At 46.5% G+C, this 24328-nt stretch overlaps 1 protein-coding gene across 1 annotated transcript in view; it reads left to right on the top strand.

Annotated features, from left to right (window-relative positions):
- LOC114910698 (voltage-dependent P/Q-type calcium channel subunit alpha-1A-like) overlaps positions 1 to 24328 on the top strand; it is a 52081-nt gene that overhangs the window by 14628 nt on the left and 13125 nt on the right. The window lies entirely within an intron of this gene.

Genomic DNA, 24328 nt, shown 5'->3' with positions numbered 1-24328 from the left:
GGCACATTAAATCACGAACGAATGCATCTAAAAAACGCATATGGCTTTCCAACAAGGCTTGGCAGAGAGTGGCTCTCCCTACAGCAGGATCAATGAGGAATGAGGGGCACTCAAAGCAGATGCATCCGATCAGTAGAAGCAAAATGGTTTGCCCTATGAATTATCTTTCAAAGAGACAGATTCTTCCAGTCCATTCCTGTGACAAGTCAAGGTTGAGTTGTTCTTGTGGATGCTGCCATGTCATCCTCATGCTTTTGTGCGGTTCCATTTGTTCCCTTCATCACTCGATGCAAAATGTGACCATAGTGCCATATTTCTGTGACCAGTTCTAGCTTTGCAGCAAGCATCTTTCCATGTGACATTATATTTATTATTAACACATATTTATCTGAAACTTTTGTCCAAGATGGCTTGCAGTTCTGTTAAGCTGTTTACACTGAAATATTTACCTATTTATACAGCTGGGTAATTTCTACTTTATCAATTTTGAGTTAGTCCTTTGCTCAAGGATACTAGAGCAGGATGTCAGGATTCAAATAAAGGTCCTTTGGTGCATTTAAACAATTCTCTGTTTAGCTGCCCTTTCACTGACTTTTCATGCTTTGGAGGTGTTTGCAGTCTTGCAGCACCTCAGTAATAGCTGTTCGAGAGGTGCCTTTTTGTCAAACTGAGACCAGCGGGCAAGGTGTAAAGCAACGGATCAGTAAATGATCGCTGAGGAAATGTGCAGCAAAGTCTGAAGAAGTGATGATTGGTGGCGTTTGTCTGTTCTTTTATTATGCAGTCTCTTTTGCAGAAATCCAGATCGCTAACTGCCTAAACTAATGCTGTAATTGCAATGAGGTGTGATGGCCTGCATTCAAACCTTCCTCTCGATTTTGTTTAGCAGTGTCATTTTACCAGTTGATGATCCTTGACAGGCATTTTTATTGATGCACATTGTTGAACAGGCCTGGTTAATCAAGTTGGAGCAACCTGTCTCGAAACCCATAACAGAAGCCCCTGATGGTGTGGAATGAGGTGTATTATCAGTGTCGCGCAGCAGTGAGGGATCGATCTATACAGCCGATGGGCTCCCTGGAGGGGGGTTGGGTATGCCAAGCCTAAGCTCCTTTCCCCCAATGCTGGAGGGCTGTTTCAGTGGCCGAAACCAGCGCAGTCTTCCCACTCAACCCTCTGTCTAGGTCCTTCCTCCCAGCCACCCATCACCACCCTCCATGCTATGTCATCTGCACAAAAGCACAGCGCATATAAGGTCTTTAAACAGCTTGGGAGAAAAAAGCCCAAGGAATTAATTGTTCTAAACAATTAAGTAGTATCTTTGCCACTGGATGTTGCAGATTACATGACTTGCACTGCCACAGAGATCAGTGTAGTTTGCTTGATTTCTAACCACATACACACAAGGGCTACAGCTGCTTGTCTTAGGTAGGGGTTGTAGCACACTAGAGCCTAACCTGGCAACACAGGGCACACCAGTCTACCATAAGGCACCCCAAGCAAGACTTGAACCCTAAACCCACCCTATGGCAGCCCTGGACAAACCCGCAGCACCGTCACGGTCCCCTCTGACTACAGGCACTGTCAAATTTTCCTTGTGTGTTTATGCAAATGACTTTCCTTTTCCATTTTGTTTATGTTTTTATGTCGTTAGAATTGCCTTGACAGTGTCTAATTGTGGGGTGGGAGAGAGGGATATTGTGCATCAAATTACTGCTCTGATAAGCGTTTTAAATTAAATTGACCTTTTAAACGAAAGTGACCTGTTCAAGGCCTCAGCGCTGCTGTATATTCCCAGGTAGTTTTGTTTGGGCTCTCAGCACCGTGGACATTGGTGCTCAGGGTTTAAGCTGTGGTTTTCTTCAACTCCACCGTGTAATGGGCTCTCTCCCTCTATCTCTCTCGCTTCATCACCGTCCATCTCCACTTCTGCCATTCAATACCTGCCTCACCTTAATGAAAGTGGAAAGCGCCTGAATTATTTTGTCCCCCCAGGCCGTAACAGACCTTTTAATCTGTTCCAATCAGACATTAGCCACTGCTAAAAAGGGAGGGAATCTGCCCATTTCATGCTCGCGGCCCAATCAATAGCGTATCGAACTGTCCGCTACGCCGGCATTCAAACGCCACTCTTCTTTATGGCTCCCGTAGAACTAAATACAAATATAATCCAACCTTTTCCTAACACCTTTCCTTTTGAAATCCCATGCTACGTCATTGTAATTATTTGCTTAGCCTTTAATTTACTTTAATTCGTTTAGCACACTCTGTTTTTTAAAGTGATGTGCAATCGGTGCTTAACAAAAGTGTATATTACAGCCAGCAGAAAGTTTTAAATTGAGACCCGATTATTATACAGCACAGTGACGCAGCAGATAATGCTGTTGTCTCCAATGCCTCGGCTGTGCGGCTGGGTTTGTGAGACAGCAGCGCTACTTGCTATGCCACCGTGCCGCCACTTTTTCCTTGGATATTTTAGTGGAGAGAGGTTAGGTTTAGGTTAAGGACCTTGGTAAAGGATTTAGTAGCAGGGTCCCTCTTTTAGTGATTATAACCACTACACTACACTACATGTTCCCTGCTGTCACATTTTTCCGCTAATGTGGCTGTTTAGAGGTTCTTGAACAATTTCTTTCCTGATTTGTCAGATGAGGAGCGGGTGTCACTCCCACTCCGAGGGTATTGAGCGGCGCACTTTCCTAATTGTTGCTCTCTCTCCGTTTCTCTTACGTTCACCGAAGAGCAGGAAGTGGGCAGTGGCTGTGAAGTGGCTTCATTTACCATGAGTCCTGCTGTAGATGATCTCACACAAGCGCTGTTTACCCTGGCGGAGGACCCCATGGGCTTCCTTTTGGCCTTTGGCGCAGCATGCACGCTGACGGCTCCTTAAGCGACAAAAAAACTGCGCAGAGGGGGCAAAGTGCTCTTTAACTGGTTCACATGGAACTGCACGGTGTTTAAAGCAGTGGCGGAGTAGCGCGTATCACGAATGAGTATTAGATACCAAATGTGACTTCCTGTGGGCAGATTCTGTACCTGGAGAGGAATCTGTATCTGGAAAATCATCCCCAGATGGCCCAGGTGCTGAGTAATGGTGACAAACAATGACACACGAGAGATTGATGGAAACTTTTGTTCATTATGAAGCTGAGAAATTGCATGTCTATCTATACTGACTTTATTAGTTTACTGTACTATTTCACATTTTATTGAGGTATTCCCGGTTATTTACATTTGCATTTAGCAGATTATATTCTCCAAAGTGACAAAAAGTACAGAATGGCATGCATGATGGTACAGAGCTGGAGTCTCAAAGCTCCTTGACTGTGGGTTTGGATGGGGAAGCAAATCCAACTTCATCTGTGTCCAGTGTGTTCTCCTTGTGTTTCATTTAAACAGGCAACTATCTTGGAGCGGTGTCCTGCCCACATGTACACTGCCTCTGGGATAGGCTCCATACCACATTACACTTATTCATTTAGCTGATGCTCACAAAGACCTCATTCTCCAAAGCAGCTATCAGTACTTTACTCCTTCATACAGCAGGGTAATTTTTTGCTGGAACACTTTAGGGTAAGTACCTTGCTGGAAGGTCTTTTACCTTGAGGTGGGATTTGAACCTGTGACTTCTGAGTGCAGTGTCAGCGGCTCTGAGCAATACACTGCCCACTGGCCCTGTGTTGAAGAGGTTGCTATTGATAATGGATGGATGGACTCTAAGGCCTTTCACACCACCTCGGGCTGTTTTTTTGGGAGAGAAATGCTCCAGACTTTTTGGTCATTTGTTATTTTATCTAAGCTCACCATGTCGCCTGAAAACTTTTGTCTAATTTTTCTTCCTCAAGTATGGACCCAGTAGGTCAAATGCACCAGGCCTGTCCCTGCAAATGTTATGCACACTGAGCAGAATTGCTTTAACTTCAAATACATGGGTCTATTTTTTCAGTTCTTTCATGTTTTAGTGAGGGCTAAAAAAACTGGTGGGGGGGTTGAGGTCAAAGGGGCAGGTGAGGAGACAGCCATGGGTCTCTTGATTTCCATTGCAAATTGCAAGAATGCATTTTGGCGTCCCTTTGAAAACACGACGTGTCCATCTTTCAGCCCAGCATCAGCTGGGAATGGTATTCAAGTACCGCACACAAGTAGCATTGTATCTTCCCACACTCCTTGGCACCTGTCAGTCAACCACCGCTGCCATTTATTAGACACTTATGTGTTTGTTATGCTTGGAAGGAGCACTGCACATTTACGAAACGAGAAATTACCTTACTTCTTACAAGGAGTCTTTCTAACAATCTTTTTACTAATGTTGGTGTGTGTATGTCTGCTTGCATCCGTACGCTCGTAATATGCACATAGACATGGTTTCCAATATGCAGTGATTGATGCTCACTGTTGAACCCTTAAGTAAGGTACTTAACCCTGTTCAGTAAATTTGTGTCTGTGTGAGTACATAGCATGTAAAATCATGAGCTGTGTCAGTGAGGTAGGACTAATGTGTCTCCTGGATCAATAATTCACTAACGTGTAATGCAATACTGCTATGAGCAGCAGATAACGCCAGTCAGTCACGCTAGGGCAGCCTCCTTAGGGCCGGGGGCCTGTACATCCCTGGGCCCATCTCTGGTCGTGGGAGGAGTGCAAGTGCTGGGGGAAGAGAAGAATGCATTGGTGCTACGACTATGCTGTAAAACCCATGTCACCCAACACACAAACACAGACACTTGCCAAGTAGGTCCAAGCAGGGACACACTGCTGTACCACCTCCCGCGTTCTGCGGAGGTGCGTTCCTGGTTTACCGCACATGCACACTTACAGGCACAGAGTGTCCTTCAGCTCTGTGTCAAGGTGTGCGCTTACTCATGAGATGCGAAAAGATCAAAAACTCACCCTCACAGACGCGCTTTCCTCATAACGGGTGCCGAAAAGACTCAGAGGTGCCAGAGAAAGTGGGTTCGAAGGCTGTCTGAGTGTTTCTGAGCTCAGATCTGACTTTATTCATCTCAGATAGATACAAGCATAAATTCAATAAAAACACAAACCCCACTGCTTAGTTCTGTACAACAGAATCTCATCTTGTTCTCTGAGCTCTTCAGCGCACCATTTTCAGCATCTCGGTCCCCCAGCCTCACACTTTTATGAGACTCTGAGATAAATTATGCACCAGACTGGGCGTTATGAACTTAGAGATGTGCACTTTGGCCACCGAGCTGAGGTGTATATTTCTCGTGGCAGGAGCTTGTGTCATCCATGGTAACACCGCTCCTTCTCCTATCTGAAACACATGGCTCGCATGCCTGTTAAGAGACATTATTCAGATGACAAATCTGGATTAGTCTGAATAAGGTGGTGGTTTAAAAATAAACCCGTCTGAATTGTGTTTTCCCCTCCAAAGACACACAAATTAGTTTTGCTTTGTTAGGTTCATGTTCAACATACCGAACAGCCTGTCGTCACTTTATCTGCTGTAGCTGACTGCAGATACAGATGGTCTCCTCGGAGATTCAGGAAGCATCATCAAACACCAACCATGTTTCCTTCAGTGTGTGGCAATTGTGGTTCATCCTGTTTACGCCCATTACTTTTGCCACACGCATCCCGTCGCCATGCTGCCACGCCTGTCGTCGACATCACAGATTCCCACGTGAAACAGACTGCCACGAACCAGAGTGGATCCTGGTGCAAGTTTTTATCCAGTTAGAGACACCTGAGCTACAGGTCCACGTACAAATGTGAATGGCCTTTGAAACGCCTGCAGAGCAGCACTGGAGTCTCAGTGTGAGATTTCATCATAACATGTATGATAGTCTCACTAGCTTCATTCAACATCTACTTTTGAAACTTTTCGCCAAGGCGACCTGTAATATTAAGCTTATTATAATATGTTACCTACTAATACCGCTGAGTAATTTTTTCTGTATCAACTGAGGGTTGGTACCTTGCTCAAGAGTACCATAGCAAGAGGTGCGTTTGAACCTGGGGCCATCAAGTGGATGGTAGTATCTTGAAGTGCTGGATAAGCTGGTGGCACCACACAGCCTTTCATGGCTGCTTCCTCTCTGTCATGCATGCGTGAAAAGGCAAGCCACCCTGACATGGGTTCGGTTCTTGGTAGTGGGTGGTCTTCCGTGAGTGGAATCAAGTGCTTGATTAACATGTGAGCTTTCCATGTGATTGGCTCATGCTAATTAGCTTGGATGCTGCCCAGAGCCAGGCCTAGGTAGCACAAAGGACGGTTGCCATGTTGGATTCAGTTCTATCACTGCAGGTAGGGAATTTTGTACCAAACAACGGAAACAAGAAGTAATAAAGTAGCCTTCGTACGCCGTGCTTTTAGGAGGACAAATGGCACCATTCCAGAAGCTGCTACTCATCTTTTCATGGGTTCTACCAGAACATTTTTTATAGAGACCGAGGCTTTTAGTTTCCCTGGGCTTTGAGTCTCACCCCATGGACACACGTCTGGTTCTTGAGAGTCCGATGAAAGGTAACTCCAGTAGGAGCCTCCCATCATTCGGCTGCTCAGTAATCCTTCGGCTATCCTCCTCGCGCCACTGGACCAGGAAATGGACTCTGCCGCATGCGATGAGTCTGTGGTATCTAGTAGCAGTAGTGTTTTACCCTGTGGAGTCTCCTTGCGAGTCACCTCCAGGACAGGCTTGTCCCAGCATGTGCCTTGGCGTCTTCTCATTGCATTCACTGAGAATACATTTTCACCCACCCTCGTCATTCGAGGGAAGCGTTGTTCAGTCTTCCGTCGAGCCTGGTGTCACCCTGCCGACAGCTAAAAGCGCAGTGTTGTTCTCTTGTCCACAGGCCCCGCCCATCTTTTACTGTCCAGTGAAAGCCAGGAAGTTGGATCTGAGCCTGACATTCATTGCATGCATCCACAAATATGATGAGATTGGCATAATTGTCAGTTTGTAAGGATATGCCAAATGTTTTTTTCCATCAACTGCTTGGGCAGTACAGGGTTGCTGTGGTCTGAGCCTATACCAGAAGCATATGGTGTGAAGCAAGGTACAGCCTGGACAGGATGCCACTCCATTGTAGGCCATCACACACTCATTCTCTCTCTCTCTCTCTCTCTCTCTCTCTCTCTGTTTCATACACATACACGTACATGCATACACCCTAAGAGCAATTTAGAGTTACCATCTTACCTGAAAAACCTGTCTTTGGACTGTGTGAGGAAACCAGCGTGCCCAGAGGAAACACATCTGAACAGAGAATTTATGCAAACTCCACACGGAGCTGTGAGGCACCAGCACGTCCCGCTATGCCATTGTGCCTCTGATATGCCAACTTATTGATTCACATTGGTATAAACAATTAACGTTTTTAAAGTGCATGTCAAAGAGAACAGTTGGATTTGTGTACGTCGGGTGTGTATAAATACATTTTCATTCTTGTCCTGCATCTGTGGATGCTCCCGGTAGCACTCTCTTTTTCACTCCTGTTCCGCGGCACGACACCGAAACTGTAAGGTGCCACATAGATGCGGACTCCATAGAAATTTAACAAAGCATTGACTAAAAACAAGTCGAGGCTACTTGAAAAAGAAGCCCCGCCTCGTTTGATGGCTGTATATGCAGGAGCACTTTAATTTTGTTTCTTACTATTATTTTCTGGGATGCCTTTTTGACTTTCAATCAAGCAGTTGGCTATTGCAGTGAATACCGATGACTCCATCAAACCAGAGGAGTTTCTCTCAATTTGATTCACTTGAACATGAAAGTATGAAATTGCCGACTTCTGTGGTCCAATATTTATTCAACACAGAAATGCCTTCCAGTTGGTAGAACAGTTCCAATTAATAAACTGAAGCAGTTTCTACATGGAAAACCTCAAAAAATGTTATATTCTGTTTCAGTCACGCATTTTTTATAAATCTTAAATAATCATTTAAAATACGACGGTATCTCAGAAATTATCCACAATATTAAAAATCTGGTCACGTATTAATTATTGTAGATACTTTTTTGACTTTGCCTTGTGTAATGGTATTTTTTATACAATGAATTTATTGTGGTATTGAAATCACACTTGGAAAAGTATTTTAATTTGTATATTTTTTAGTTTTTGTTTTCCTTCAGAGGGTTACCTTGGATGTGTATTTGGTGAGATAAAGCCAGACTTACCTTACCTTACACACACACACACACACACACACACACGCACACACACAGAGGCCACATTTATTAGTGTTAACCTTGCAGTTTTGTGGGTGAAAGTACTTTGTTAATGAGAGAGGTCAGAGGACAATGGCCAGACTTATTAAGGCTAACAGAAAGTCCATAACTGCAAAACTAACCACTCAGTAGGACACTGATGTGCCGACTGGAAATTCAAGACACACGGCTCTTTGAACCTTGAACTGGATGCGCTACAGCAGCAGAAGACCACACCAGGTTTCATTCTTGTAAGCAAGAAGATGAGGCTACAGTGGGCGCATGATCATCAGCACTGGATCTAGGGAGAGTGAACAATCTGCAGGAACTGTTTAAAGATGTTAAGCCACTATGGACCAGGAACCCAGTGGAATATGTCTGGCACCTTATTGCTGAATTCAGGCTACTCTGGAAGCAAAACTGTGTGTCATCCATACTGGCTATGAATATTTACTAAAGTGGCTGGTGAGTATACACTTTATGTAGTTTTGCATGAGTTTGACTTCATCTTGCTTCCCGGTTTGTTTAGTTGTCTTTTTTACTCTGTTTTGCCTGTAGCTTTCAAGCCAGAAATATGCACTTGAATACAGTTTTTGGTCTGCCTGCCCTGATGAAAAAAGTTTATGAGTCATTGTTGATGGATTCTGTCAAGTGAACAGGATGATGAGCAGAGCAGAAGTAATGCAAGGGTTTGTAAACATATTTGTTTGATGAAGGTGATGAAGGTAAAAAAGAGTGACAGCAGCCATGAGAACGAGGATGAATCATGTTCTCGTTCCTGTCGGCTGGGAAAGACAGTAGGTGCGCTGCTATTTCTGCCCTAACGCATGAGGGCCGGAGCAGGGCGGGTGGTAGTAGGTGTCAGAACGAGAAGCGGGAGCCAAGGAGATGGGTGTTGGCAGTGTGTGGTGGAGGCAGGGGCACAGGAAATGGGCTACGACCTCAGTCTGAGTGGGTTAGTGTCTCCTCAATGAAGCAGAGCTGGCCAAGCCCATGTGAGTATGCTGAGATGGAGACTTCTTCACGTGAAGTTCGGGCAATGGTCCCGAGGACCTCTTTTTGCTTGTTAAGGGAGCTAGCTGTGTGTCTTTTCCAGGAGGATTCCCATGCAGACTGTGGTTTTTGAGGACTGGGGGATTGGACATGGCAACTGGATAATGATGATGATGATGATGATGATGAAATCAGGGCCTTACTCCACCACTTTTTCAAACTGATCAGTCAAGGCTGATTACAGAATGGACAGCAGGATTTCTCCGATTGCTGTTTCCCTTCATTCTCCAGCAATCAGTGTAATGTTGTGTGTCAGAACTGAAATGTTCACGATCTAGTTGCTTTTTTCAAACCTTTACTTTTGGTTGGAAAAAAGCAAATTAAAGGGGGTTGAGGGGATTGTCTTTCAGGCCCCTTTTCCTGTTTCGTTCTTCGTGAAAGGTAGATGTACTGTGGTGCAGCAGGTACTGCTGGTGCCTCATCTCTCCTTGGCTGTGTGTTTGGACCTGGGTTTGAATCCTGCTTAGTCTGTGTAGGGTTTACGTGTCCTCACATAGCCCAAAGACACGCATCGAATAAAGCAACGTTAAACCACTTTTATGTCCTCCTCTATCATGAAAACCATGAGTTGACATAGACATGATAGCACTTGCCCTGAAGTGGAAAACATCACCTGCTCCTCTTGAGGAAAAAATTCTTTTTCAAAGGAAGATGGACAATGGTTCGCCCAGCTCGAACAATCCAGTCCTGCATCGGAAACCGCGGTGGATTTTCATGAGTTTTAAACATGGCAACTTGCCATTTCGGGTCCTAAAGGAGTGCAACGTGCATGTGCTTGTAGTATTTATTATTCCGCTCATGTGCGCGATGCACAGCTGTACCCATTTACCAAATGACATTGCACCATAAGGCACCGTGTGCCTGGCTTTCAGCTGGAGCACTGCTTCCTGTCTTGATACTCGCAGCAGGTTGTCAGATTTGAGGAAGCCCAGATGCCCGAAAGCTTGGCGCCATTAGCTTTCACGCTCAACAGTGGTGCTGTCTGAGTGTGTAGTCCGCGTGCAATTCACTGCCACACACCCTTGACCAGTGGCGTTCACCGATAGCCTCAGAGCTTGTGTGGATGCTTCTGTATCTGTACTCATTCGCATGGTCCGTGATGTTTCGTTAAGCATATGTGGGTAAATATTTGCTCCGTGTGTGTGTGTGTGTGCGCGCGCGCTCGAGCATATCTGTGTGATTGGCTTTGCTGCTACAATCCAGTCCGGAGGTGTCAGTCGGTGCCTCATTAAGGCAGAAGTGATGGCCATGCGATGTGGAAAGGAGCTAAAATCCAATAAGTCAGGTGCTTGCTATGGAGGGGCCTGGAGCGGAGGATCTGCCCCCTTCGGTCTGACGTCACACAGCCACCGGCTCCCCGTTGCCAAGCCCAGATCGACGGCAGCCTTTGCCAGGAAGTGAGGCAGAACCCGTTTATAAGACATGTCTTGAAAGCCAGGAAGTTGCAGTGCATTATGCCTGTTAAATAGATTGGGAAGGGAAAGGGATGTAATTTATTAGAGCCTTCGTCCGACACACTGGTGACGTTCCTTCTTCTCCGAATTGCAGTGAAAAACCACTCCCCAGTTTTCACATGTGACAATGACCCATCCCTCCAGCCTCGGGGCACAGACTGATGCTTGAAAATAGCCCGAGACATTGAACAGCAGGTGGCAAAATGGTAAATGAACCAAAATGGTCCAGGTCTTGTCAGTGAGAAGCTCATGATGTCATGATGCAATACGCAGTTGTGAGAAAAACTTTGAACCCTTTGAAACTGTCTGCTTCTCGTAATAATAAATAAAGACACATTTGGAAAATGCACAAAGCATTTGTTAACGTGTCTTAGTGTCTTAAGCGAAGATCAGATCACATTTTGGATGCCATTCATGCAGAAATGAAGATGAGTTCCTCTCACAACTGAATATGCAGTTGAATTAAAATGAGGACTAGTTTTATATTATGCTGCTAAATAAATGAGTGAATAAATAAGTTGTGCATTTCGAGATGAGAAGTTCAGCGGGGGGTGGGAACGGCGATCCGGAGGGGGTGATGGGTCTCTCAATTCTCTCCTCTGAAGATCTCGTTGATGAAACTTGCAAACAGTCCCACAGAGCAGCGCTCCATAAATCATTTTTAAACACTCCTTTTTTCCCTCCGCGTTTACGCACCGTGCGATGGACATTGGCAGCCGCTTGGAGCTTAGATGATTAACGCACCGCTCACTTTAATCGAGGGAGCGGAGGCTCGGCTTCCAAAGCAGGAAGCAAAGAAGAGCTCGGTTCGGCTGTCATCGCCACGTCACGGTTCACATCCCCCGCTCACTAGATGGCCCGGAGGACCCCGGGGCCGTGGCCCCTTCAGCTCCACATCCTACCTTTTCACCTTTCGTTGGCTGTGCCGCTGCTCTCATGAGGGCTGACTTACTGTCGCAGCTGGATACAATAACTCTGAACAACAATGCAGCGGCAGCACAATAACACTGACAGAAATCCAGCGTGAGCCAGCGCTGGTGCATAATGTCACATATGTTGTCACAATGGGGAACAGGTGTCGATGCCAGATCCTTTGTGACACACCAGTTGCGTGCAGAACGCCTGTAGGATGAAAGTTTGCATTGAGTGATGAGTGTCTGGGTACAAGGGTGATGACGGTGACTGACACAGGTTGGGAACCACAGTGCAAGAGCAGGTCGCCAGACCCGGTGGGGTGGGGTGGGGCTGCCGTGCTTTCGGCCGCATCTTCCGCTCTACCCTCATCTCCGTCTTGGCAGCACATCTGAAGAGGCAGGCGAACCTCAAGTGCTCTCCGTGAATAGCTTATACCATCCACATGAATGTTGACACACGCCAAGCCCGGCGTCCCTCTCCCCATCCCTCGGCACGGGCCACGAGGGGGACGCGGAATATACCCGGATCACGTGGCTCGAGCAGCAGCGCTTCGCACTTGTGTTTTGCGTCTTTGCAAATTTACTCAGAAGTGGGCAGATGGTGCAGGTCTGGCCTTCACCGTCATGCTTGTAGCCCTTTGTCCCGAGAGCAGTACCGCGCCTCTCTGTGGTGCGGCTTATCTGCAAGGACGGCAGCTGAGTCTCCTACTGGTTTCAGATGCTGGTTTCTACGCTCCTCTGTTTGCGCTTGAAACACCTGCACAACCCGCAGGTGCAGGTGAGTCGAGCTCAGGGAGGCATGTCAAAGGCTCTGTTTGGGCGAATGCCTGCGTGTCCCTCGGCTGTTTCATAGCCAGCGTGACACCGGTGTGCCAGGGACCTTCACACCTGTGTCCTGTGGCGATCGGAGCAACTTCCTGGTGGAAGCATTTGTCCGATGGGCTGATAACCTGAAAGCTGGTTTCCTGCCTCACGTAGCGAGCCCTCACTTGGGGGTTAGGGTTACCGAACAGTGCCAGCCACTCCGGGTCAGCAAACATCCTCCCTATCTGACCCTGAGCCATCCTCCGATAGGTTGATCTGGGAACAGTCTCAGGTGAGTAATGCCAACATGCGCTCACCCTCCTGCTCCCAGTCTGCGGTGCCGGACTCCATGGGGTATGTCTATAGCAGCGTTTACTGGGATCAACGGACGTGTCGAGAGACTCGCCGGTTCCCTCCGATAAAATAAACTCAGCTTGCGCTGCAAATAAAGCTTCTTTCGTCCCCACGAAACATGTAATACATGCCTCAGCCAGTGTCTGAGAAGAGCTGTCGGTGTTTGCTATTGGCAGCTCTGGGGGTGTGTGTGTGTGTAGACGTCAAGGGGGAGGGGAATGAGCGGCAGAAGCAGAGCAAAAAGCCATATTTCGATCCGCTGCGACTACACTTGAATCACTCGTCAGCACCTCCGATCCAAAGCAAAAAATATAGCCGAAGAAGTCCCCGTTTTGAACCACGGCCGTCCCTAAAGCGCAGGGAGCCGTAGTGTCCCTCTGACCTGAGATAGACCAGGGTGTAGCTGGAGCACCAGAAATAACCTTGATTAAGGCGCTTACCCTGAATTTATGCGGTAAAAATTAGCGTGTGTCTAAGTAAGCAAATAATCGTGAGAGATGTTGTATACAAACTTAACGTTGTAAGTCAATTAGGGGGAAGTGTCAGACATTAAAAAAAAAAAGAATAAAAAATAATAAATTATATGAAAATTATAAGAACGAGGATTAGCTGAGGCGGTGCGGCAGGTTGTCCGGGGGAATGAAGCACGAAGAGGTCATACCTGGCGAAGGTGTGTGAGTTTCGCACCTGCCGTCATCCATGGGGCCAAAGTGGAGGCTTTTGACCTGTGATCATCTTGAGGTTTTTTTTAAGATGTGTAATGTTACGATGCTTTAAGCCATAGCGATGTTTACACACACACACACACACACACACGCACATGAACGTCACACTGTGCGTTTTGTGTGTGTTCGTGTCTTCGTCTGGGCTGCTTTAGCTGTGCTTCCAGCGAAAACACACGTGGCCGAAGGAAGGTTACGGCACATGCGCCCTGTTCGCTTAATGGATCGAAACCACCCGTTCGCCCCGCGTTCTCCACGACACGAGAATCTTTCGGGAGTAGCGGAGAAGCGAAAGGGTTTTAGTCGCCATGGAAATTAATTTACTGTGCCTCTGCCTGCCATGCACAAAGAAAGGGGAAGAGAGGCGCGATGGAGTTGACTACACTGAGTCACAGGGACGGTTCTGTCTCGCTGCAGAAACGCTGCTTCTTCCCGTGTCAAAACCACTGTGTATGATGACCCTATCCCATTTAAATCTAAATCAGAGTAGCCTGCAGGTTACTGCAGTTGCAGAACAATCGAAGGACCTGGGTTCAAATCACCGCTCCTGCTGCAGTACCTGTGATCAAGGTACTAACCATGAACTGATAAAGTGAAAATACACACCTCTGTGTAAGACACTTCAGTTGAAGGTATTGGTAGTGGTTAATAATCACCACATTGGACTAGAGGATGGTCACACACACACATACACACACACTGGCTAAAACTGCTTGTCTCAAGTAGGGGTCGTGGCGAATTGGAGCCTAACCCAGCAATATAGGGCGTAAGGCTGGAGGGGGAGGGGACACACCCAGGACGGGACGCCAGTCCATCGCAAGGCACCCCAAGCGGGACTCGAACCCCAGACCCTCCAGAGAGCGCCACCGCGCCCCCCATGGTGAGTTAAGAATGGTCGTATTTTCAGTTCCAGCTCAGAACAAGATTTTTTTAGTATAAATTACTGTTTTTTTTTTTTTTTTTTTTTTTTAAATTGGCTAATGCTTTTGTCCTAAGTGACTTACATTATTGGCTTTGTAAATTCAGCTGCTTATGGTAATTTAGCCATTTGGTAGCTTGATCAAGGATACTACAACAGCAGATAAAAATCGAACCCGGATCCTTTTCAGCGAGTGACACTCCATGGCTTTGACTACTACTACTCTACGTGCTGGCCGTGTAGAGTAAGTGATATAAGTGAATATGAATGACATCACATTAGCTGAATATTACCAAGTATTCAATAAACTAGTGTGGTAATTTTAAGCTAATAAATTATGATGATAAATTGTATGTAGTGTTTTATTTTATTTTAACTTAGATCATGATATGCTCCCCACACAGTGACGAAGAGCGTTGTCATCGGTCCTCCCCTGGACCCAAGTTCACAAAAAAAGAACTAAGTGGCTGACATTTGAACACTATCACTGCATCAGACCTGACTCCACGCTCACCCTCCCCTTCCTTCCCCCTTATCCTCACATCCCCTCGTCTTTTCCCTTTTCCCCCTCATGTCTCCATCACTCGCGCTCTCTCTCTCTCTCTCTCTCACTTGCCTGTCGCTCTCCATCATTCGACTCAGTTCAGTGCCAGCATTGAAATGGGCTTATTAAGAGACACATGCATCCGAATACAGAAGCAGTAAGTGCGGCAGAACAAATAAATGAAAATGCAAACAGAAATGCGTAAGTTTGAGCAAAACTGTGCTGGCGCAGAGATCGGGCGAGCTTTTCCTTGGCCTCGTTTTCCCACTCTTACGTGTGTCGTTTCATGTTGCCGTGTTCACCTGTCATTTCCAGCTTTGGGGTATTAGTGTCAGCAGACGATCCGACTGCGCTAGTGGCGTTTTATCGTGTTACATAACTACTCTGTTGCGTCTGAGCGACTCGTTCGTGTCGAAGGTGCTCTCGTGGGGGCCCCGTCTTTTTACACCTCAAATCCCCTTTCTTATTTCATCTCAGATTTTTTTCATATTTCCAAAGAGCACCATTACTGTCCTTTATACACCTGTTTGTTGCATTACCAGGGCCAGCTCTGGTTGAAGGCCACTGAGTCATGTTATTGTGGCTCTTCAATACTAGCACGACAGTGTGTGTGGTACAGCAGGATTTCATTTACATTTATTAATGTCAGAGAATTGTCTTCACGATGACAACAGATGAAAAGCCTTAGACACAGGACTATCGGTGCATAGATTGCGTGTCAGACACCACCATGTTGCTGGTTCACATTCCTCAAGTAGCCGCCTAGGGAAGTGACATTCAAATAGCAAATACACAGATAATCATGGCAGATGGTGTTGGACTCTTTTATGGAACTGTAAGGAGATCAGGAGAGAAATGGATCTGAAAGAGATGGGTTTGAAACCTTTATTTAATATTAGGAAGGACTCAGCTTCTCTGAGTGACTTCGGGAGCTCATTCCACCACAGTGGGGCCAAAACCAACCGTTGACTTTCTTTAGATTTTGGACCTCTTTTGAGAGGGACCACAAAGCAGATAGAGGTGCATAGCAATCTTGCTGGAGTGGTCAGATCCTATAGGTATCCAAGTGCTGATCTTCTGATCATGGAAGGTAGTGGTTTTCAACCAGGGTGCTATCGATGGTGTCCGGGGTATTGTACACACATACACACAATGTGCGCAACCACTTGTCCCAGCAAGCCGGAATCTAACCCAGCAACACAGGGCACAAGGCTAAAGAAGGAGGGGACACACCCCAGTCCACCACAAGGCACCACAAGCAGGACTTGAACCCATGACCCACCACAAAGCAGGCCCCAGCCAAATCCACTGCACCACTACACAGGGTATTTTGGGATAGAAGTTTTGCCTTCACTTTATTGTCTTAATTATAGTCATACATTTTTGACACAAGTATTAACTACTACTGCAGCAGAGATTTTTGAATAGGTGTCTGTACTTATACTGGCACACACATGATTAATGATTAATCTAAAGTAAATGAGTGCGATGGTCACCGTCTGCTTTGCATCAGATTCTTTGCAGTCGCCTTCCATCCAATATTTACATTGATTTGTTTAGCTGACGCTTTCCTCCAAAGCAACTTATTAAGCTACCAACAATTATTTACCCATTTATACAGCTGGGTAATTATTACCTGAGCATTTAGGGTAAGTACCCTGCTCAAGGGCACTACAGTAGTAGGTGAAATTTGAACTGGCAACCTGTGGATCCTAAAGTAGTACCTCTATGCTATCAGCTACCCCGGTATGACGTTAGTTTTCGTCAGTCGATATATTTGACTTTCCTGAGAGATGTAAGAAGCCGCTTTATTCCTCCATGATGCAGTTTGGATTAAAGGTTGTGTCACGGTTCCCGTAGTTCCTTCATTGCACAAAAAGCTCAAACTGAGCATCTCTTTTTTTGAAGAAGATCCTCAAAAACTGCTCTCATTGGTATCTCATCATCCCCCTCCTGCAAACCAAGCAGGAACCAGGTTTTCGCCGATGCGGGGCCGCGGCCGTGAGCTACGCTTCACCATCGTGCTGGGTCTCTGCTACCTCTTGGTGATTTGATGCTCGCCTGTGTACCGCTCTCCTTCTCCCTTCATGTCCCAGTGAACACAGTGAAGTCATCTGTGTGTCCCTTTCCTGTTTCTATGGCGATGTGGCAGGAGAGCTCTGGGGATGGCAGTTGCTCTGCTTCTTTATACTCACACACGCGTACATGCACCACATCAACATGCACGCACGGAAGCCAGCGTACGTGAACACACACGTGCACACCGAGACATTTTGACGCTGAGATTGGGCGATATTGTGCGGCGCAGGGCACGCAGGCTTTGTACCGAGGGCTGGGGCATTTACTCCGAAGGTGCGTTCCCTGTGTGTGCTACCGCTGGGTGGAACTCACCCGTCCGTTTGAGTCTCTGGCCAAGGCAGTCAAATGAAAGGGCTGAAATATTCATCACCCGTGCAGCGCGTTTATAAAGAATTGATCTTGTCACCAGAGGGGCTCGCGCACAGTTTTCATTATTCTTTTTTTTCTCCACCAACACTTTCATCTAGGGAGTCGTAAAAATTCGACTCATTTATCCAGGGTGCAAGGACTCTTGACGCTGAGTGCTGAGGATAAGGCTTTGCTCAGAGCCCTTCGCTTAAAGACAGCCCCGGTACTGTTGTTTAACTCTGTAGCTGACGGGAAGAGCGGAACACAACCTTCAACGCCTTTTTCAGCTGAACGCATTCGATCCCACCCAATAAGTCGGCGCGCGTCTGACGGCTCATTTTCATTTCATTTGCGTATGACCCCGGGGTTGAGCGGCGCCTCCTTTGGCACACAATGAAACCCCACCCCCTGCCTCCTCTAACCACATTCACCTTTCTGTGTGTGAAACGCTGGACAGATCCATCTACAACATGCCACGATCAGACTTTGCTCCATTTATCATTCCTTCGGTACAGCTCCCGACAAATCAGACCCTCGAACGTAGCCAAATGTCGGTTTTGCTCTGACAATGTAGCTGAGTGAGTTTGCCAACATGATCCCGAAACAACAAGCAGGTGTGCGGCGAGAACCTCTTGAGATCTGTCTGCCGTTGCTCTCCTGCAGTGTGGTTACACCGGTCTCCCATGGCAACCGCTCAATCACACCGAGTAGGGGGAGGAGAGATTGTAGAGACGTGCAACCCCTCCATCCCCGTCGGAGAGGAATTCCACAGCCCCGCCTCCCATTCTGTCCTGTCATTGCCATGACATTTTTATAAATCAACGTATTATTTGTTTGCTTTTTAAATGTGTTGATCCAGAGTGACCTTTTCATGTTTGTATAGATGTACAATAACTGCATCAGTGTTTATGTGCATTATACATTACATGAGAAGGTAAGTGGTGCTGTAATCATTCGAACTGTTGCATTGCAGGCTGAGGTTTCTTGGTTTGAATCCCACCTCCTGGTGTAGTATCCTTGATCAAGGTACTTACCCTCAACTGACAGAGTAAAAAAATATCCAACTCAATAAATGGGTGAATCACTGCAAAAGTGATTATCTAACATTGTAAGATGCCTTGGAAAAAAAGTGTCTGATGGTAATTATAAAAACACTCAAACTGTTGACTACCTCTAAGAAGTTGATCCTTCAAACTTCAGATTGTGTTCCCTGTTCCTTAACCACTACGCTATCCTCCATGTCACCTTACGTCTGCAAGAGGTAAGGAAAAACCAAGAAGAGACGAGAATTTGTGGATTTCTTGTCATGAACACATACTAGTTGATCCATGTCCCATGTAGACAAAACACCTGGAAACCCCAGCCTTGTTCACCTCCTTTTGGTGGACGTCATGGTGTAAAGATAAAGGTAAATGAGGCATTATTAGTGGTTTTTCTGTGTCCTGCGTTGCAGTATTTTGCTACTGGTCCAATTGGACCACGTGTATCAGGGCCTTTCGCTCACTTATGTCCAGGTCATCAGCAGAATGTTGATGGTTGGGGTCAGCACCGTATGTCTGTGTGTGCATTACTGCTTTTGTCTTTGTGTATTTAAGAATTCGTACAAGCGTGTGCACGTGTGTGTCTCTCTCTTTGTGTAGCAGGCTTTCCGGAGTGCTTTTCAGGTATGCTTCTGCTCAGTCATTCTCTTGGATTGAAGAAAACAAAGACTCTCATTTGTGAAATGCAAATGTTTTTAAAGCAAGTGGCGTCATCGCCATGGTTGGGAGCGAGCGCGCCTTCAAACCGTCAGCCAGAAGATCCATCAAACCTTTGATCTCTCCATTGCCTCTGTGGATTTTATGAGCACACATCCTACATTTCAGTGCTTTTTTTTTTCCCCTTTTCGCCGTTTTTCATCTGTCGGCCTGAAGTCGACATGAATCGCTTTGTTTTATTGATTTCTGTTAAAAAAAAAAAATAAATAATTCAAATTAAATTTTACGTCCTTTGGGGACTTTCTGGGACTAACTTCATTTTTCTTACTGCAAATTGTGCTTTTTCATGCATATTGATGCACGCATGCTTCACGCATGCGTGTTGCTTATGTCGTCACGAGTGCAACTCATTAGCTAAGGGAATACTTTTGACACCTTACACCTTTAGGGTTGCGGGTTTGAATGCGATCCAGTGGGTGGTGTCATCTTTGGGGCCATGGCCTCACCCTGGAAGGACCCAGATTTGAATTACACTGCTGTACTACCCTTAAGGTACTTCCCCTGAATTGACAGAGTAAAGCATACCTAGCGGTATAAGCGAGTAAATCATAGTGTGCAGCCTAGTACATCGCCTTGGAGAAAAATATCAGCTAAATTAATAAATAAAAATCACACCTTCTGAGGTCCAGCCCGCTTCTCTCACTCTCTGCCCTAGACGGACGCTTTCCAGAATGAACGGTCTCGCTATTCAGATAAACGTTGATCTGTTCGTAAAGCTCCGCTCATTGGATGGTGGCAATAAAAGCTGGAATGTGAACGGTGATGGACAACCGCAGTACAGTAAACGCATTGATCTCCTGGGCCCCATCAGTCCCGACAGACAGGAAAGAGCATAACAGTTCTCCAGCCTCCCAAACAAAACAAAGAGTCACACAAGAAGCGTATTCTGCTGTCAGTCTTGCACCTCTCAGCATGGATTCATCACACTTCTCCATCTGTGTTGTAAGGATTAGAGAGCGGCAGCGAGAGGACGTGCGAGACGGATGATGCCGAGCAGTGCTGTCGGGTTGGTGTGGCTTTCAGTGTGTATGTGTGTTCGAGGGGGTACGTTAATGGTGTTTTAGCGAGAAGAGGAAGTGCGAGAGAATGAGGAACAAGGCACACGCCTGTTGCGAATCGCTTGACTGGGGATGTTGCGGGTCACGGCTGGGGGTTTCGTCCGAGCAGCTTACCTGGGGCTGTCTGGGGCAGGAGGGGAACGTGACGCAGCCTTCCGGCTTTACGAATATGTACTGCTGCTGCCCCACGAAGCCCCCGCAGGCACTCGCGTGAATAACCTGCTGATGGGGAGCAGATTTACAGGTGTGTCTACTTGAAAGGTGTGCGAGCGATAACCCGGCACCCTGGAGACCGACCGCTTGCGGGAAGCTGTCGTCTAACCGCTCCTTGGTTATTTAAACAGCTGCTTATCGGACGCTTTTATCCACGGCGACTGAAGGCATTATGCCGCCGAACCATTTCGCACCACGTCTTGACATCTTGGCAAGTCATCTCCTTCCGATATTATGTATTTTTCATTAATAGGAAAGTTTCGTAATAAATTAACAACAACCACGCTGCAGTTTGCAGTTAAATCTGGTTCACTTCTTATAATAAAATCAGTAAAGTACGTAGCAATGACTGAGTATGATGGTGATAAAAAAATACCTATATTTAGTAATAATGGATTTTTTTACGCGATTAGTAATTTCACAGTGGGAGGATTTTGCTGCAGGGTTGATATGTTACCCTGATATGCCACAATGAAAGAGTGTCTGCGTGCTGATTCCGATGAATAATTTATAGCAGGTGAACAGTGCACAGGGGGCTGTCACTGCAGCGATCAGTGTTCGTGGCCGGTGGGACTTCAGTCCTGTACGTGGTTTTTTGTGTGTCCACCATGAGTTCATGTTGCTTTTCACTTGCAAGGTGGGTGGAACCAAGGGCACACAGACACGTGTATCCTTGAGCACCCCTCGGTGTTAATGTCCATCATACATTTACATTTACTCATTTAGCAGATGCTTTTCTCCAAAGTGATGTATAGACACACACACACACACACACACACACACACACTGTCTGAACCGCTTGTCCCATACGGGATCGCGGGGAGCCGGAGCCTAACCCGGCAACACAGGGCAAAAGGCTGTATGGGGAGGGGACGCACCCAAGACGGGATGCCAGTCTGGCACAAGGCACCCCAAGCGGGACTCAAACCCCGGACCCACCGGAGAGCAGGACCCGATCCAACCCACTGCACCACCGCACCCCCCTCAGTGATGTACATCTCTGCAAAAATACAATTTGTGCATTATATTAAGAGAAAGAGACATGGCTGCAGACATGTGATTCTTAAGTAAACCTAGTTTGCTACTATCCACTTGATGTACCGATGTTCATCGCTCGAGCAGCTGCATAAAACGCAGGACGGATGAATCCCGATAACCTCCTGCTAAAATTAATTAATTTTTTTTTAAGAATAAGGTACACAATCAAACAATGACATACAATACCGGAGTAGCAGCTGTGTAAAGGCCTGTCTGGGGAAGATCATGAAGTTACGGTGCATGAACTTTTACGCCACGCATGAGCCGGAGAGATCTTGGGCGAAACGGGTCCGGAAAAGGTGAGTAGGTCCAATATATAGTGGGAAATGGGTCCGCTATACCTGATATTGGACCCATGGGTGGATAAACTGACGCATTAATACTTAGACTTACTTAGCTGATGCTTTTCTCCAGTGCAACTTAGAATTGTGTACCCATTTATACAGCTGGGTAATTTTTACTCGTGCAATTTAGGGTAAGTGCTTTGCTTAAAAGTGCTACAGCTGGAGGCGAGACTCAAACCTGTGACTTTTGTGTCCGAAAGACAGCAGCTCTAACCCCTCCGCCACCGGTTATGTAGCAATCTTTGGGAAATTAATGTTAGTAACGCTGGACTGAATCCACAAGTCTTTACCCAGATGGCTTCTTATGTAGAAGTGCTGTTTATAAGTCTGTGTTTATTATGATTATGAATGCTGCAGGCTCATACAGCACATTATATGGCATTATGCACACCTAAATGAGACCAATCAATGCTTCATCTTCTATTGATCTCTGTCCTCGATGATGATCCTCATTACACGCATCCATTTGCGTGCTTCGGAACTGAAGAACAACCTTTAATCATGGCAACATTACATTGATCTTCAACTCCGTCTGCACTCAGCACTTAGATATGACAAAAGCAGCAATTTTCATATGAAGGGATGCTGTTTTAAGTTTCTCTTCTTTGTTCTCTTCCCCTGTATATTTTGCACTTTTCCTTCTCTTCGCCAGATGCTGAGAGTCGGCGATTCTCCAGGCGAGTTCACGTGACCGTTTTGTTCCTGCGTTACTTCGCTGTGTGATGTGAGCTCGGCGGCAGTCATTAGAGGAGTTTCAGGCCGTCAGCCTGCGAAGGCGTCGCGTATTACAAAGCGGCGGCTAAGCTGCTCTTCTCGCCGTCGACGGCGTCACTTTAATTGCTCGCGCTGCCACTCTCTCTTTCACACTCTTCTCTTGTTACTCCTCGCAGGTATTTGCAGAGCATTTTTTTCCTGCCGTCTCATATTTGGGGGAAAATGCGCAGTGTTTCATGGAAATTTCATTTCTGGGCGAAGCAACAAAGAAAGAACTGACTGCTGTGATTGTGCTGGTCCATTGACGGCTGTGAAGCCTCTGTGGCTTCTCATTCCGCGGACCGTGTTCCAGATGCAGGATCCGACCCGAGAAGGATGTCAGTGGCTCTTCTGGTTACCCTTACATAGAAGGGGTTCGTCCTCTGGACTGGACACCAGATGGTCATGTGTTCCGATCCCAGAGGCAGAACGCATGAATAAGACTCTAATTTATGAGTTGTCGGTACTGAAGCTTTAACTTCTTTGCCCCATTAAAGACACTTCTCCTTCTAGAGGAGAGGTTCTTCCTGGGGCTTAAACCAGCAACCATCAGTTTGAAGTGCAAATCATTAACCACTACTCTACCTGCTGCCCTTTTTTATTTTGCCCAGGCTGTCCCAGTCATGGCTCTCCTTTGCGTTTTTATACGATGAAGCGCACGCCCCATCTCATGGCAGTGAGAGAGCTAATTTCCCAGCTTGGGTTCCATGACCATTGTTCTCATTTTCATTCACCCTCACAACACCCTCATCCAGAGCCACTTACATAGCTGTTATGGAATAATTAAAAAGGTGCTAAGCATGGGAAATCTAAAGCGGAAAAATCCACAGTGTGTAGTACTACTGTGTGGTCCGGCATTGCCGTCAGCTGTAACGATAAAAAGTACCACGGTAGGATATCCCTGCATGAGAGGCAGCAGATGTCTCGGGCCATGAGCCGCGGTACGGTACTGTTTAAATTCTTCTTTTATCAGACACCTCTCTCCAAAGCAACTTACAGTGTTAGGTTGGTGCACTAAGTTCACTGGTCTTGTTTTACTGGAGTAATTCACGGTAAGTACCTTGCACAAGGATACTAGAGGAGAAGCAGTGATTCGAACCCAGGTCCTGAGATTGCATGGAAATGGCTGTAACCACTCTACCGTTGTGTACAGCCGGAGTACTGTGACTGTGACAGAGAAATGTTCAGCAGCAGTGAGTCTGAGCTTCGACCTGATCATGTACATGGTTCTCCTGAGGGAAGGTAAAAGTGTTAGAGGTCTTCCAAACCTGTTGGTTGTTTGTTAAGTGAATTCTCTCCCTGGGGTTCTGAGCTTTGTATGGATTTAATATTCAACCAGTGGCAAACCTAAGATGCTCCCCTCCCCCCCGCAATTTGCTGTAGTTGTTACTCTCACTCTTTCTTTCCCCTTCCCTGCCCTTGGGGGCTCTCTGGTTCCATTAGACCCAAGCCGATGTGGCAAATATACATTTTGTATGCCTCCCACAGGACCATGCTTCCATCCCTCTTCCTGTCCTTCAGCGTTGGTGTGGAGATCCTTGGGGGATGTGTGTAAGTTGCCCCCTGGTGCTGTGGGCCCCCACGTTTGAGATGTTTCTCTGCCTCTGAATGTTGATTTAAAGGTCTGGGGAAACAACCAGGGTGGTGCCACTTTGATTTAGCTTGTCAGGCCTGCTTGGGGAGAGCTGGAGTAATTACTGGCTGCCATGCACTTGCATAAACATTTCCAAAGCAGGAGGGCTGTATTTCACACAAAAGGGACAGAAGGTGGACTTGTTCTGGTCAGACACCTGCTCTCGCACG

This window comes from Scleropages formosus, chromosome 6 (genome assembly GCF_900964775.1).
Source record: "Scleropages formosus chromosome 6, fSclFor1.1, whole genome shotgun sequence".
Lineage (NCBI taxonomy): Eukaryota > Metazoa > Chordata > Actinopteri > Osteoglossiformes > Osteoglossidae > Scleropages > Scleropages formosus.
This window is presented reverse-complemented; position numbering and strand designations above follow the sequence as displayed.